The sequence below is a fragment of the Rhinolophus ferrumequinum genome, chromosome 3 (assembly GCF_004115265.2).
Source record: "Rhinolophus ferrumequinum isolate MPI-CBG mRhiFer1 chromosome 3, mRhiFer1_v1.p, whole genome shotgun sequence".
In the NCBI taxonomy this organism is placed as follows: Eukaryota; Metazoa; Chordata; class Mammalia; order Chiroptera; family Rhinolophidae; genus Rhinolophus; species Rhinolophus ferrumequinum.
Genome location: NC_046286.1, coordinates 87,884,954 through 87,900,371, shown reverse-complemented (window position 1 = coordinate 87,900,371; position 15,418 = coordinate 87,884,954). Strand labels below are relative to the sequence as shown.

Below are 15,418 nucleotides of genomic sequence, written 5' to 3'. Positions count from 1 at the left end.
CACTGCTCACTGCTAATGGCCTAAAACGCGCGCGCGCACGCTAGACATTGGTGTCTAACATGTACACAAATCTTCATGACTCTGGGATAATAGAAACAATAAAATAAAATGTCAGTCAATCCAATGTATAAAGTTTCACTTGTTTCTTTGTTTTACCTTGGTTTGGACTTTGAGGAAAAAAATAAATGACTACTTTGATACATCTACATCTCTCTCTGCTCATAACTAACCTTTGTATTTTATTAAGTCAGATATCTGTTAATCAAACAAAAAGTAAAGGTGAATGATGGCGATTAAAAATAATATCAACCACTGCCATTTTATCTAGGACACTTTTACATGCAGGGCTCAGAAGGTTAAATGAATACAATGATGAACAATTAATCTCCCATTGCATATATTCTGTCTATGGTCTTGAAAACATATCTGAAAAATCCTGAAATAAGGACATTTCCACTTAACATCTTCTGGATGCTTTACGTCATTCTTCTGGCTGAAAATGTTTGCTCAGACATGAATTCAGGAGCCACCACAGACGGTTTCTACGGTGGTCATGTGAGACAAGCAGTTCTGGCCTCTTGTCTCCCCAATTTTCAGGGCCCCACCCCTCATGCTGTCCTCCAGCAGTCTCCAGCCCCTGCAGACCTCGACCTGCTCCAAGCTCCATTCTAGAAGGAATTCACGCCCTTAAGCATGGTCTTCCTCTCCCCAACCCTTCCAACTTGCTCCTTTTTCCTCTAACCAATAATTCCCCAGAAATCAGGCTAAGATGGTAGAAGGCAAACAACGTGATTATGTAATTAGTCATTCACACAATGCTGTGAATCATTGGTAGGTATCACCCTTGCAGGCTGCTTATACTTTAATTGACAGAATGTGCGCGCCAGGATTTTTTAAGCATTGGGTTCAGGGGTCTCTCAGGTGCCTCTACATATGCCATCTCACTATCACCTGATTCCCCTAAAATAGAAACTTGAAGAATGAAAGCCAGCAACCTGATATCTCACTTTTATAAACTTACCTATGGTAGCTATTTAAAGCAGTTTAACATCACTCTAAGTAAAAGGTTATCTATAAAAAAGCTTCTGAGATACACATACAAAGACAATACAAAATAAAATTCAAAGTTTTACAACAGTAAGCACAAACTAATTCTTTAAGGCCATAAACCTTAAGTATGATCCCATTATTGTAGTCTCCATTAGCATCTTATAAAATCTTTATGGGGATATGTATATATTGCTTGCTTTCTAAAACGCAGGGAATAAAGACAGAGCAGACTTTAAGGGAACATCTTAAAATTAGGAGGCTTTAACTAACAATTTAAAAAATACTCTCCCCTCCGTGGGGAGAAGGTGCCGTGCCGACCACCCCCCAAAAAAACCCCCACAAATATTGACTCCTATTATCTCCTAAAGTAAATCAAAGCTTTTTTTTCTTTTTCTTTTTTTTTTTTGGTAGATTAAAGTTACGGCTAAAATGTCAGTTTCTTCTTTTCCAGCTATCTTTATAAAAATAATTGATAGCACTTTCTATCCAAATCACATTGAGATAAAATACTAAAATTAAAAGAACTTTTTTTTTAAGTTGGTCCAACTTTATTGAAATCTATTACAGAAAACACAATTCAAATAGAACCATTGTCTGTGGTTTTTAAGGCCAAGAGAAATTTGAGTCATGTTTTACTCCAAAGAATATAAAACATGTTCATTCAAACTACAGTGTAAAAAGAAATTTAAAAAATGAATAGTATGACCTCGTGAAATTAAATATTTGCAAATGTTTTTTTTCCTAAGCACTTAAAAGCAGTTACATCTTTTTATAAAAACTCAAATAATCGGTTTTTAATTCAATGAGAAAAGCTACACTTACTGTAGCATCAAAGATGTTCACATTTGAGATACTTCAGCCCCAAGTTTCATAAACTACGGGAAGTTTGGAGATAATTTGTTGCTAGATGAAAAAACTTTCACTTATGCCAGAGAAAACTATACTAGATTAGCAGTTTTAAATGAACAGTAGTTCACAGATAATATTAGAGAGATATCATCTCTTTCCTTAGAAACGCAAAATAAATACTCTGGACTCCCCTCTCTGTAGAGGTCCTCAGCTCACTCTCAAGGCTCTGAAACTCAGTAAACACAATTAGGGGAAAAAAACAACACACATTTCAACATGAGAACTGGCCAAAACACATTTCCTGAGGTATTTCGAATCGCTTTTTTTTACTTAGGTATTCGCTTGATCTTCAAACTCTTTTTAAACCCACTCCATTCCCAAGATCACTCTGAAAATGAAACGAATAAATCTAATGGTCCTCACAGCAACTTTCATTGTATCAAATGTATTAAACTTGTGTCCACTGATATTTCACCCCATTTCCTACTGACAGTGTCCCCCACTTCCCTTAGAGTATCTGAAGTTCTCTGTAATACAAACTCTTGATTTGTTTTAGCTTTAGGAAAAACACACCTTGTGAAAAACGTGATTAGTAAATACCATTCAAGTCCTGATTTCCTGATATATAAAGCATGTAAGCAGGTGGTCTTACATGTCGAAGACTTACTTTACAGCTATGTAGGAAGTTCACTTGACTCCTAAGTTTGCCTTTAGAGATCAGAATTCAACATAGAAACAAATTCAGTTGTGAAACATCTGTTTCTGACTTACAGCAAAGCTATACAATGTAGCAAAACTCCATTTATTAAACTTAATCTTATGCTATGGAGTACTCTCGTGAAAACTTAAAATTTAAAAAATAAGAAATTCCAGGCCCCGATGTAGATCCAGGACCTACTTAAACACAAACATAATAAACATACTTAAAATTTTTTCCTGTCTTCCTAACACAAGTATGGTGTTTTGACTGACAGATCAACATTATAGATCAAATCTGTTGCCTAGGAACAGTTTTTGACCTGGTAAAAAAATCACTGGTAACTTGACACATGGCCAATATTCTAAGAATATGGAATTAAAGACATTCTTTTGAATTCTGTCCTTTAATAATTTCCAGAGGGAAATCATGAAGAGGCTTCTGGTTCAGGAGAGACATTGATTAAAGCCTGGTGACAATGGGCAGGTTTGCAGACTTTGGGTAGTGTACGTACGTCCAATTCAGCAGGCCAAAGGAGTGAGTTTTCCATGACGGGGCCCTCATTGCTCATAAAGCAGGTTTTCCATAGATGCCTCTCCTAGCACTGGAGTCCTGCCAATACTCATCTTGTACCCGGCCCCCAGACCATCCACGGTTGTACTGTCTGCCCTCCCTAAAGCCTGCATCCCAGGCTGTGTGAATGATTGGTCATCCAGTTCCATTTATGCACCACAGGGCAGTTTTCAGCATCGGCTCCTGAATAGTAGTCCATAAAGCGGAAACCACATGCTGTCGTCTTCATTTATTTTATCCAGGCCCATAATGATTTTCTTTGTCACCACTTTCGCTGAAGAGTTCACAGATTTGTTCTTCAGTTGTGTAAAAGGAAAGATTTCCCACATACAACGCACAGCTTTTCTTCAGTAATTTCTCCCATTCTTCATTGTCACCCTGTAAGTGCTGGTCCCACAGTGCTGGTTCAGTTCCACACAGGAGATGCGGTGCAGCACCTTCAGGAGGCCACTGGACACAACAGAGAGATGGATGAGGACATCGCCACTCCAGGACACTGCCACTCCAGGAACGAGACACCCGGCGTTGGTTCAACACAAAAGAATATTTTTAATGAAAACAAAACTCCAACCATCTCTGAGATCAAAGTAAACAAGCTGGGTCTATGAGCCACACATGAAGAGCAAAGGAAAGACCGCTTCATGCAAATCAATGGGAAGACCTCTTCATGCAAATCTTATGGTTCGGAGGATCCACTTGGCAGTTGACATTGGAAGAATATAAGGTCCTAGCACGAGCAGTGGCAAAAACTAAGCGAATGCAGTCACTGCGTGGCGTCAGGGCCCATGGTTTATATCACGTGCACTGAAAGTTTTAACAACACTGATCGAAGCTTAAAATCAGTATGACCCCACTGACAAAAGAAAAAAAAAAAAATGTGTGCTTGTATGGAATTCAACTCTAGCTGAATTTTCTTAAAAAGCTGGCCACAGGTCTGCAAATGACACACACATGTTTTGGTTTAGCACTGGGCCTCCCAAACAACAAAGCAGGTGAAATTCCACAAAGATACGCTTCTAATAAATCATTCTGTCAGTTAGACAGTAACATTTACATATCACTCTTCCAACTCCTAATTGGTTAATCAGTTGCAAGACCAAATTACACAGTACTGAAGGCAGTAAGAAACACAGGCATGTAAACAATATCACAATGGTTCATTGTACTGTCAAGTTTACCCTCCTTAAACATGCTATTTCTATTCGGCTAAAGAAAGCCTCATAATGATACCATTTTTATGAAGGCCTTAATCAAGCAAAACTAACCAACACAATATATTGTTTACGAGTACATACTATATTCTTTTTAAAGGGAGTGATAAACACAAAATTCAGGATGGCAGCTACCCCTGGCAGAAAGTAGAAATATGGGATGGGAAAGGAGCATGGTATGGAAAGCAATAGTAGTAAAATCTTAATAATATGCTTAATAATTTAAATACCTATTGATTATACTATTTTATGTATATCATTGTTTCCATGACTGACTTTTGAGAAAAAGTCTCTATCTTCCTTAGACAATGAAGTACTCTCTGGAATAGAGCGTAGCAAGCCTGGATTATGCAGAGAGAATAACCAATGTTTATTGTTAATTCGAAATTCCTTTGAACACTCTTTGAACTTTGCACTATGCCTGGCTGGAAAGCTTATGAAGCATGCTGTAGTAGTGGCGGCATGTAAAAAGAGCTAATAATGTGTTTTTAGTTTTTTGATATTTACCATCCTTTCTTTTTATTAAGATTTTATTTTTTAGAGCACATTGAGGTTCATAGCAAAATTGAGGGGATGGTATGGAGATTTTCCCACACTCCCTGGCCCGCAGGAGAGCCTCCCCCACTGTAATCCCTCACCAGAATGGTAAATTGTTACAACTGATGAACCTACATTGACATCATAATCACCCAAAGTCCGCAGTTTACCTTAGGGCTCGCTCTTAGTGTTGTAACTTCTATGGTTTTTGGATAAATGTATAATGACATGTATCCATTATTAATGTATCATGCTGAGTATTTTAATTGCCCTAAAAATCCGCTATGCTCTGCTTATTCATCCCTCTTCCCACCTCCGACGCCTGGCAACCATTAATCTTTTCACTATCTCCATAGTTTTGCCTTTTCCAGAATGTCCTATAGTTGGAATCATACACTATGTGGCCTTTTCAGATTGACTTCTTTCACTTAGTAATATGCATTTAAGATTCCTCCATGTCTTTTCATGGATTGATAGCTCACTTCGTTTTAGTATGAGTAATTTTCCTTTGTCTGGATGTACCACAGTTTATTTATTCATTCTCCTACTGAAAGATATCTTGGTTGCTTTCAAGTTTGGGCAATTAACAAATAAAGCCACTATAAACATGTGTGTAGGTTTTTGTGTGGACTTAAGTTTTCAACTCCTTTGGGTAAATACTGTGTTTCCCCGAAAATAAGACCTAGCCGGACAATCAGCTCTAATGCGTCTTTTGGAACAAAAATTAATCTAAGACCCAGTCTTATATTATTTATGTTAGATAATACCCAGTCTTATAGTAAAATAAGTAAAATAGTAAAATAAGACTGGGTCTTAGATTAATTTTTGTTCCAAAAGACGCATTAGAGCTGATTGTCCGGCTAGGTCTTATTTTCGGGCAAACACAGTACCCAAGAACATGACTGCTGGACTGTATAGTAAGAGTATATTTAATTTTGTAAAAGATAGCCAAACTGTCTTCCAAAGTGGCTGAACCATTTCCAGCTGTGAATGAGACTTCTCGTTGGTCCACCTCCCTGTCAGCATTTGATGCCATCAGTGTTTGGGATTTTGGCCATTCTAATAGGTGTATAGTGGTATCTCGTTATTTTGGTTTGTATCTTCCTGATGACATAGTATGTGGAAAATCTTTTCAAATGCTTACTTGCCATCTGTATATCTTCTTTGGTAAGGTATCTATTAAGATCTTTGGCCCATTTCTTAATGAGCTTTTTTTTTTAATTGCTGAGTTTTAAGTGTTCTTCATGTATTTTTGATAACAGTCCTTTATCGGATATGTTTTCTGCAAGTATTTTCTCCCAGTCTGTGGTTTGTTTTCTCATTCTCTTGACATTGTCTTTCATAGAGCAGAAGTTTTTTAATTTTAATGAAATCCAGCTTATCGCTTATTTTTTTCATGGATCATGCTTTTGGTGTTGTAGCTAAAAGACACTGCCAAAACCAAGGTCACCTAGGTTTTCTCCTATGTCATCTTATATAGTTTTTATAGTTTTGGATTTCATGTTTTGGTCTGTGATCAATTTTGAGTTAATTTTTGTAAAAGGTGTAAAGTCAGTGTCTAGATTCCTCTTTTGCATGTGATGTCCAGTTGTTCTAGCACGATTTGATGAAATAACTATCGCTGCTGCAGTGAATTGCCTTTGCTCCTTTGTTAAAGATCAGTTGTCTGTATCTATTTGGGTCTATTTCAGGGCTCTCTATTCTGTTCCATTGATCTATTTATCTACTCATTCACCAATACCACACTCTCTTGATTAATGTATGTGGGGACAGAGCCAGGAGTGTGGTTTCCCGGCTCTCGGCCTCACGTGGAAAGGTGCTGGCTCAGGTAGTAGATGGCCATCAACTGTGATTGGGTGGCCATCAGCTGTGGCTAGTTGGCCGTCAGCTGTAACCAGTGAGCAACTGGCCACTAATATAACTGCTGTGGCTATGCTAACATAGAATGGGGGCTAGCAAGAAGATGGTGGCTGATCTAGCAAGCATGGATTGCAGTTAGCACAGCGGATTGCAGCTAGCAAGTGGGGTTGATTGGTTGGCAGAGAAGTGGACCGCAGGTTGTGGATAGTGTGGCTCCTGCTTCCTGTGTCTCCAACCCAGCCACCAGAGAGAATATAGTGGTATGACTCCCCTATCTATGGCTCCATGGATGTTCCTTTTTGGCTTCACCATGTCCTACGTTCTTATGTGGGGAGCAGGAGTGGAGACCCCGCAGGCCGCCCTGCATGACAATGTAGCTTTAGGTAAGTCTTTAATTCACATATCTCAATCATCCAACTTCGTTCTTCTCCTTCAATACGGTGTTGGCAATTCTGGGTTTTTTGACTCTCCATATAAACTTTAGAATCAGTGTGTTGATATCCACAAAATAACTTGCTGGGATTTTTACTGGGATTGCATTGAATCTATAGATCGAGTTGGGAAGAACTGACATGTTGATAATATTGAGTGTTCCTATCCATGAACATGGACTATCTCTCCATTTATTTGGTTCTTCCTTGTTTTCATTCAACAGAGAGTTTTGTAGTTTTCCTCATATACATGCTATATATATTTTGTAAGAGTTATACTGAAGTATTTCATTTTGGGAGGTCCTAATGTAAACTGTATTGTGTTTTTAATTTCAAATTCTATTAGTTTATATAGGAAAGTAACTGTATCCTTCAATCTTGTTATAACCACTTATTAGTTCCAGGCGTTTTTTGGTCAATTCTTTTGGATTTTCTACATAATATTTACCACTTGTTCATCAAAAATAAATGTGACCACAGGATGGCCACGGGTTTGAAAATTAATCTGGGGAACGTAATTTAGTGGTTACCAGAGGGTAAGGGGGTTGGGGGTGGGAGATGGGGGTAAGGGGGATTGAATATATGGTGATGGAAGGAGAACTGACTCTGGGTGGTGAACACATAATGTAATTTATAGATGATATGTGATACAGAATTGCACACCTGAAATCTATGTAATTTTACTAACAATTGTCACCCCAATAAATTTAAAAAAATAATAAAAAAATAAAATAAAATAAATAAAAAATAAAAAATAAAAAAATAAATATGGCCATCTTTGGTGGAATTAAAATATAATGTATGGTTACTTCCCTAAGTGCTAGGTAAAAACTAATTTAAAAAAAAAATCAAAAAACCATTGCTCAAATTTCTCCAATACCTGAATCTGGCTAAAATATATATTTTTTCCCTTTTTGCATTATGTTCTTTGGCCATTATGAAGGTTATTCTCCGATCTTTGGCAATGTCTCAAACAAAGGGATATTGGTTGATTATTTCATAATGTAATTAATTAGCAGTTCCCCAGTGAGTTTAAAAATTTCAAGAGCTAGATACAATTGCCAAAAAATTGTTTGCATTATTAAGTCCATTTCAAACAAATAAGATGCCTATTAGGAAAAATGCATGGAAGATACAAATAAAAATTCAATTAACCCATCAGAAAAATGCACCATGGATTTGTACTACCCTGCAGTCCTGTATGATGCTATTTATTGAGATAGAGAAAAATGAAGTAGAAGCAGGTTTGGGAAGTGAAACCAAGAACACTGATTTTGAGCATAAGTTTGAAATGTATGTTAACCCTCTAAGCAGAGACATAAAGTAGGAAGTTGGATATAGGAATATGGAACTCAGGAGAGATTGGGATTCATGATATAAATCTGGAGGACCATTATCACACAGAATGTAGGTGAGATCCCCAAGGGAGTGAATGTAGATTATAAAGGGGACAGGGTTTAGAACTGGTTTCTGAGTATTCAACATTGTGAGATTAAGAACAGGAAGAGAAACCAAAAAGGGAAACTAATTGAAAAACAGCTACAAAAGTAGGATGAAAGACAGGATAGTGTATTTTCCCATAAGCCAAGTTTAAGAAAGTGTTTCAAGAAACGAAAAGTGATTGACTAGATCAAATATTCCTGAGAGTTTGAGTTAAATAAAGACTCAAAACTGGCCTTTATATCTGTCCACGTACTGGTGATTGATTACCTTAATTATAGCTCTTTCAGTGGAGTGGAGTGGGTGTAAGAGAGGATGGGAGAAGAAGAAGTGGAAACTGGACATGTAGACAGTTTTTTTTCAAGGAGCTTTGCTGAAAATACAACAAGAAAAACAGGGTGGCACTAAAAGACTCAAGACCAAGATAAATTTTACTTTGTTTTGTTTCCAATGAGAGCAAGCATAGTGTGTCTGTAGATTGATGGAAATGAAGCAGATGAAATGGAAAATTATATAATACAGGAGGGAGAAGAGGTAATCTCAGTAATGGGATACTCAGGTAGGCTAGAGGTTGTGGAGTGTACACACAGACGTGTAGTCGTTAGACGTATACAGACTGTTCATCCATTGTAAGAAGAGGGAACATGAAGTACAGCTTCAGTTGAAGGTAGACTGGTAGATTTGACGGGAGAATGGAGAAGTCTCTTCCAATGTCGAAGTCTCTGCGTTTGTTTTCTTATTGAAATAAACAGCAAGTTCATTATGCTCTTTGGTCAATATGAAGATTGTTCTCTAAGTGAACACTGAGAAGATCAATGAAGGGATGCCCAAGATTTGAGAATAGAGGAAAATAGGTGAAAGAGGCAATGTGAGAACAGGAGATTCAACTGACTAGGGAAACAGTACACCTTTGCAGGACTGAGGGCCCACTTCATATTTGTGGTCATAAATAGCAAGCAAGACTAAACAGCATGCTTCTGTGATTTTCTTTAATCATGCTCAACTACTCAGGTGCAGGCATGAGTAGGCAGGTAGTTGGGTTTCATCAGGATTACAGATTTTTTAGGTAAGTAAGACTGAAGGCAAAAGGAATATGGTAATTGAGGGTATGCAAGGGTTTGCTTATAATGTTGGGCCATGGAATCTATGCTCTAAAAAAAATATGAGGAAATGAGGAGGGTGTAAGGACTGGGAAAGGTGCTGCAGCAGAATACCTCTGAGAAATCCTCCCACTATAAAATAACAGAGCAAGGCCCATTTCTGCAAAAAACAAGGTTACATCTAACAGGCATTCTCCTAGGGAAAAAAAAAAAAAATCTTTTCCTTTACAATTTAAACCTTGTGGTACAGTGCTGCTCGCTTTCTATTTGTGCCTAAGGTTACTAATGGCAATTTTCAAATATTAAATTAGGACACATCATAATGGCTTTCTGTGGCAAACAGAAATTGGTTCAGATATTTTTATTACAATCAAATGAGAAGTTTAACTTATGTTAACATACGGAAAAATTAAATGAATTAGAAGAAAAATCATTTTAAATTACAATGCTAAGTTGACATTCAGTAAAAATGTGAAGTAGGAATAAAGCAATTGCAATTGTATTACAGTATATATGATACACTCCTATTAACGTCTAATGTATATTTGATAGAGATCTACGTCTAGATCATAAATTATTCTGTTTTTAAATTTTTTTTTGAAGACAGAGAAGTCATCAGGAAAATAACTTATCAATTATTATCATATAGTTATCCATTAACTATCCATATCTGCATGGCACTATGGTAGTATACACATAAATGTAATCTTAGCCCAAGGGAATTCACAAGGTGAGGTATGAAGGTTAAGTTTTATTTACAGTGACAATAACACAAGTTTTTTTTTTCTCTATGTTATTTGAAATCACAATTTAACAACAAAATGGTGGGGAAAAAGTCTGATTGGATACGGTCTTTAAAACAACTTAGTTATGCTCATTCTAGGTAGACTGAAAAACGACTGGAGTTTACCTTTGAAATTGACTAATGATAAAAGCATACTCATGGCTTAGAAAAGATAATTTGGCCAGTTTAGGCATATCAATTTATATTTAGTTACATAAACTGCAATGGAAGCAGCAAAAGCCCATACTGCTCAGATTAGTACTTTCAGGTGCTAAGTACAAAAAATTCTTATGTACTCATTAAAGTAGTATCTCTACTGGAAAATATTTGCCCACATTAGTTCTGTGTAACCTTAATCAGGAAAAAGAACACTATATATATATATATTTCAAACCACACTAACTCAGTTAGATTTCTGACTGTCGTGCAGGGCGGCCTGCGGGGTCTCTGGTCCTGCTCCCCACATAAGAACACAGGACACGGTGAGGCCAAAAAGGAACACCCATGGAGCCATAGATAGGGGAGTCATACCACTATAGTCTCACTGGAGGCTGGATTCACACGACGACGTTTGACCTGCTATCCCTTTTCTGCCAACCGGCCGACTCCCCATTTGCTAGCTGCAATCCGCCTCTCTGCAATCCGCAATGCACATTCCGCCACTTGCTAGCTCAGCCCCCATCTTCTTGCTAGCCCCCATTTATCTGCTAGCATAGCCATGGCAGTTATATTAGTGGCCAGTGGGTCACTGGTTACAGCTGATGGCCAACTAGCCACAGCCGATGGCCATCCAATCACAATTGATGGCCATTTACTACCCGAGTGAGCACCTTTCCACGTGAGAGCGAGAGCCTGGAAACTGCACTCCTGGTTCTGTCCCCACACTGACCAATAGTTGCCCTAGTGACATTTTAATTTTTAATTATACTACTACTCCTTATAACCTGAAAAAACAGATTCTTTGGAATTAACTCTATTATCAATCAGTTTCACGTACAACACAAGTTTTATACTATGTTTACTTCATTCTTGTTTTAATTCCTTTGGCTTGTTCAATAAAATGGCAGTAATTAACAGAAAAAAATAAAACAAGAAGAGGTAAATATTTTTGAAACCTTACATAACTGATAATATATGTCAGTAACTTGAACTCTGAAAGATAACTTGGTTAGGTATAAAATTTTAAATCACATTATTTTCTTCTCAAAATTCCATAGGTCTTCCTCTGTTACTATCTTTGATTCAGAGTCTAAATGCTAGAAGCTAAATTTAGATGACTCAGAGTACTATAATTCTTGCTCCTTAGCATGTAATTTGTTGGAGTACTCTTTGTTTATGATTTATTTTGTTTTTCATTTGTGAATACTTACATGATTGGTTATAATTATTTTAAATCACGAACTTTACCAGGATAAGCCCAGGTGTGTGTCATTTATTTATTTTGCCTGAGAGACAAAGAACCTTTTCAATCCATATATTCGAGCCTTTCCCCACAACTCCCCACCCCAATACTAAGAATTTTTTTCAATTTTGTTTTAATTATTATTTCTACGGTCTATTTTTCAGAAACAATCAATAAGCGTTATTGAATTTCCATTCTCTTTACTACGTATCTTCACTTCCATTATTTTAATGTTTTTCTTCTCTTTTGAATTCTGGGAGAATGTCTTTCCCTTATTCTCAGCTTTCATGATCTGATTTCCCACAGTATCAATTTTACCTTTTACTGACCCCATTGCAGATTTTAATTTTGCTATTTCATTTTAAGAATCTTGCAATTAACCTTATCTCACCCACATCCATTTTCATTTCCTGCTGCCTTTTCATTTCTCTATTCTCAACTTCCGACATTATATTGTTTCTAGAATGCCATGTTCTTTTAGAGACTATTGAGAATTTTAAAGTTTCCTAAAAAAAAAAATCAAAAAGTACTTTTCAATTCTATTGAGAATTTTAAAGTTCCCCACCAAAATTTTTGTTTTCTATTATAAACAATTTTCATTAATGTGCTCTTCTTGAGGGTTTTCAGGGTGATACTCCATTTCTTTTGTTCTGCAACAGTCTTTAAGGGTTGCATATAGTTTTATCTATTTACTCAGCCTCAGACAAGGAAAGATTTGTCTACTACTACTAGTTTTCAACAGACAGTATACGTAGATTGAGCTTGGTGAGGGGATGTCACTCTTTTACTTGAGTGCTATTCTAGTCAGATATATGGTTGAATAATAGTTAATATGAAAAATTGTAGCTCAATTAAGTAGTATTTTGTTAAGTTTCCAGTTAACAAACCTTTGCAATATTGAAAAGGCATGTTCCTCTACTCATAGGTTAGTTCCCTGTCACTCTGAAGTAATGGAGTACAGAAAAAAAGAAACTATAAATCCCAGAGTACACTACTGGGAACAGATCTTTTCCTATTAGCAGGAATCTACAGCATCGTGTGTATTACACCTCCCAAGATGAAATACACTTCTTGGACCTTTTCCTACTTCCTTCCTACCTAGTTGTTTTCTGAGTTTTATAGACACCAATCAGGCCACACTTTAGCTGCCTTCCATTTCTACCCCCTGGACCAAAAAGAAGTCTTTCCAGATACTGTATCCCTGAATCAGGAAAAGAACTTCAGGGCCATCATCTTAAATTTGAAACCAGCAGATATTGGGAGCTATCAATTACATATTTGAAAACAATTTCACCAGCCCTGGCTTTCTGGGACTATTCAATCAGATTCTGAAACCAGGGTCACTATAAATACTAAATTTTTTACATTATTGTGAATTTTAATCCTTTCCATTTAAACACACACACACACACACACACACACACACACACACACACACACACACAAAATACGTCTGTGAATGACATTTAGTTCAATGTCGTATAATTGTAACATTGGTAAGAAAAAAATAAATCAATTCCCAGTTGGGGCCACTGTCTGTGGAGTTTGCATTCTCTCCTCTGTTCTCCCCATGTCTGCGTGAGTTTTCTCTGGGTACTCCTGTTTCCTTCCACATCCCAAAGCTGTGCACATGAGGTGAACGGACATGTCTACACTGTCCCAGTCTGAGTGACTGGGTGTGGGGATGAGTGGCCCTGAGATGGAAGGGCATCCTGTCCATGGTGGATGACCACCTCGAACTCTGAGCTGCTGGGAGGGATACCCTCAACCCTGAACTGCAATAAGGGTGTTGGAAAGGAATTATCTTACTTGTTTTTATTCATCTTTCTTTAATGTATTATAGCTCACATTTATTTCAGTGTTCAAATATTAGATATATTTGGGGTCTTTATTCAGAAGTTTGATGATATTTCTGTGAATAGAAATATGCCATAGAAACTTAACTCTCGTTTATATCAATTAGCCAATGGCAAAACTTGTTTTTAATATGTTCTTTTGCTAACAGTTGCAGTTTCCAAGAACCTACTGATGATGTTATGTGAGGTCTAACAGTAGATAGACAGATAAATAGATAGAAAGATGATAGATAGATAGATAGATAGATAGATAGATAGATAGATAGATAGATAGATAGACAGACAGATAGATATTTCTCTTATCCACAATTTTCAAATGAAGAAACTAAGCCACAGAGCAGATAGGTTACTTGTGCAAGGAAACAGAAGAGGCAGGACTAGGCTGCAACCCCAGAATGTCTTCATCCAGAACTTGTGCACTTAATTGTTGGACTTTCTGTCCTTTCTGAACACTACCTTTAGTTAAGCAATTAGTTTCATAATAAAATTACCACAGTCCTCTCAATTCATGGTTCTCATCCCTGATCACGAGCATGTATATAACACTTAGAATAACAGTAGACAACATTTGTTAAGTACTTGATATGCACCAGGCATTGGGTTATGTAATTAATGTACATTATTTCATTTCATCCTTACAAATCTATGTGATAAGTACTATTATTATTCCTATTTAACAACAACAGCAACAATCCCAAAAAAAAACAACAAAAAATTAAAACATTAGGCCTTAGAGAAAGTAAGAAAGTTACCCAGAGTCAGATAACTGGTGGATGGTAGGGGTGAGATTCCATTTCAGACCAACTCCTGAATTCAAGTGCTCACCTCTTATGGTCTTAGGACTCTATTTAATATGCATACAATATGTTGTATATATTTCACCAATAAATTGACAGTATATGTTGCTAAAAATCCATATGTTGAGAATTCTCATTTTATATCTATAAATACTTTGTGAGACAGAAATGTTCGTTTATCCTATGTAATTGGTTGCACATTATCCAGAGACTTGTGGCAGGGGATTTAAATTCAATAACTTATTCACTTTGGTAGATGTCTGTGCACTGTATGAAGAGGCATTCTTACCCTCTGGCTTCCAACAGGTCTGACCACTGTAGAGTACTGGCAGGAGACTGGACAGAGGAAAGAAAGGAACTTGGGATATTTGTTTTGTTCTTCCAGTCCCTGAAGGGTCCCTGCATGCTGGATATGCACCAAAGATTGCTGCTCCAGGTCTCCCCGTGGTAACCTGCCCTGGTTATTAGCCCCCAGCTTTGTGCTGTATCTTGTGACTTCTCTGCACTCTGCTCACCCTTGTCAATTGTTCCTTCACTAAACTCATTCAAACTCCCCAATCTGAGTGTGCCACCCCTTCTCTGCCAGGACTTGGGCTGATACAGAAGTGATCTATTCTGGCTTAGGACAGATGCCTTAATATCTATATGTATTTTATATGTATTCTGAATGTCCATGTCTTTAAAAATAGCAAAGACATGTAAGTGTAATTACAAAGAAAAGGATGTGTAATGTTATAGCAAACATACTTTACCTTGGACTCCGAATGTTGATTTGTCAATTGGATCTAATAAATCACCCACAACTCAGCTACAGCATAATTTTAATGCAAG

The 15,418-nt window shown here is 37.0% G+C and overlaps 1 protein-coding gene and 1 pseudogene across 4 annotated transcripts in view; both read right to left on the bottom strand.

The window, feature by feature from the left end:
• The window catches only part of AIG1 (androgen induced 1), a 224,627-nt gene that overhangs the window by 194,678 nt on the left and 14,531 nt on the right, over positions 1–15,418 (bottom strand). The gene's annotated exons all lie outside the window — the stretch shown is intronic.
• On the bottom strand, positions 3,008–12,383 carry LOC117018313 (nuclear cap-binding protein subunit 2-like; annotated as a pseudogene).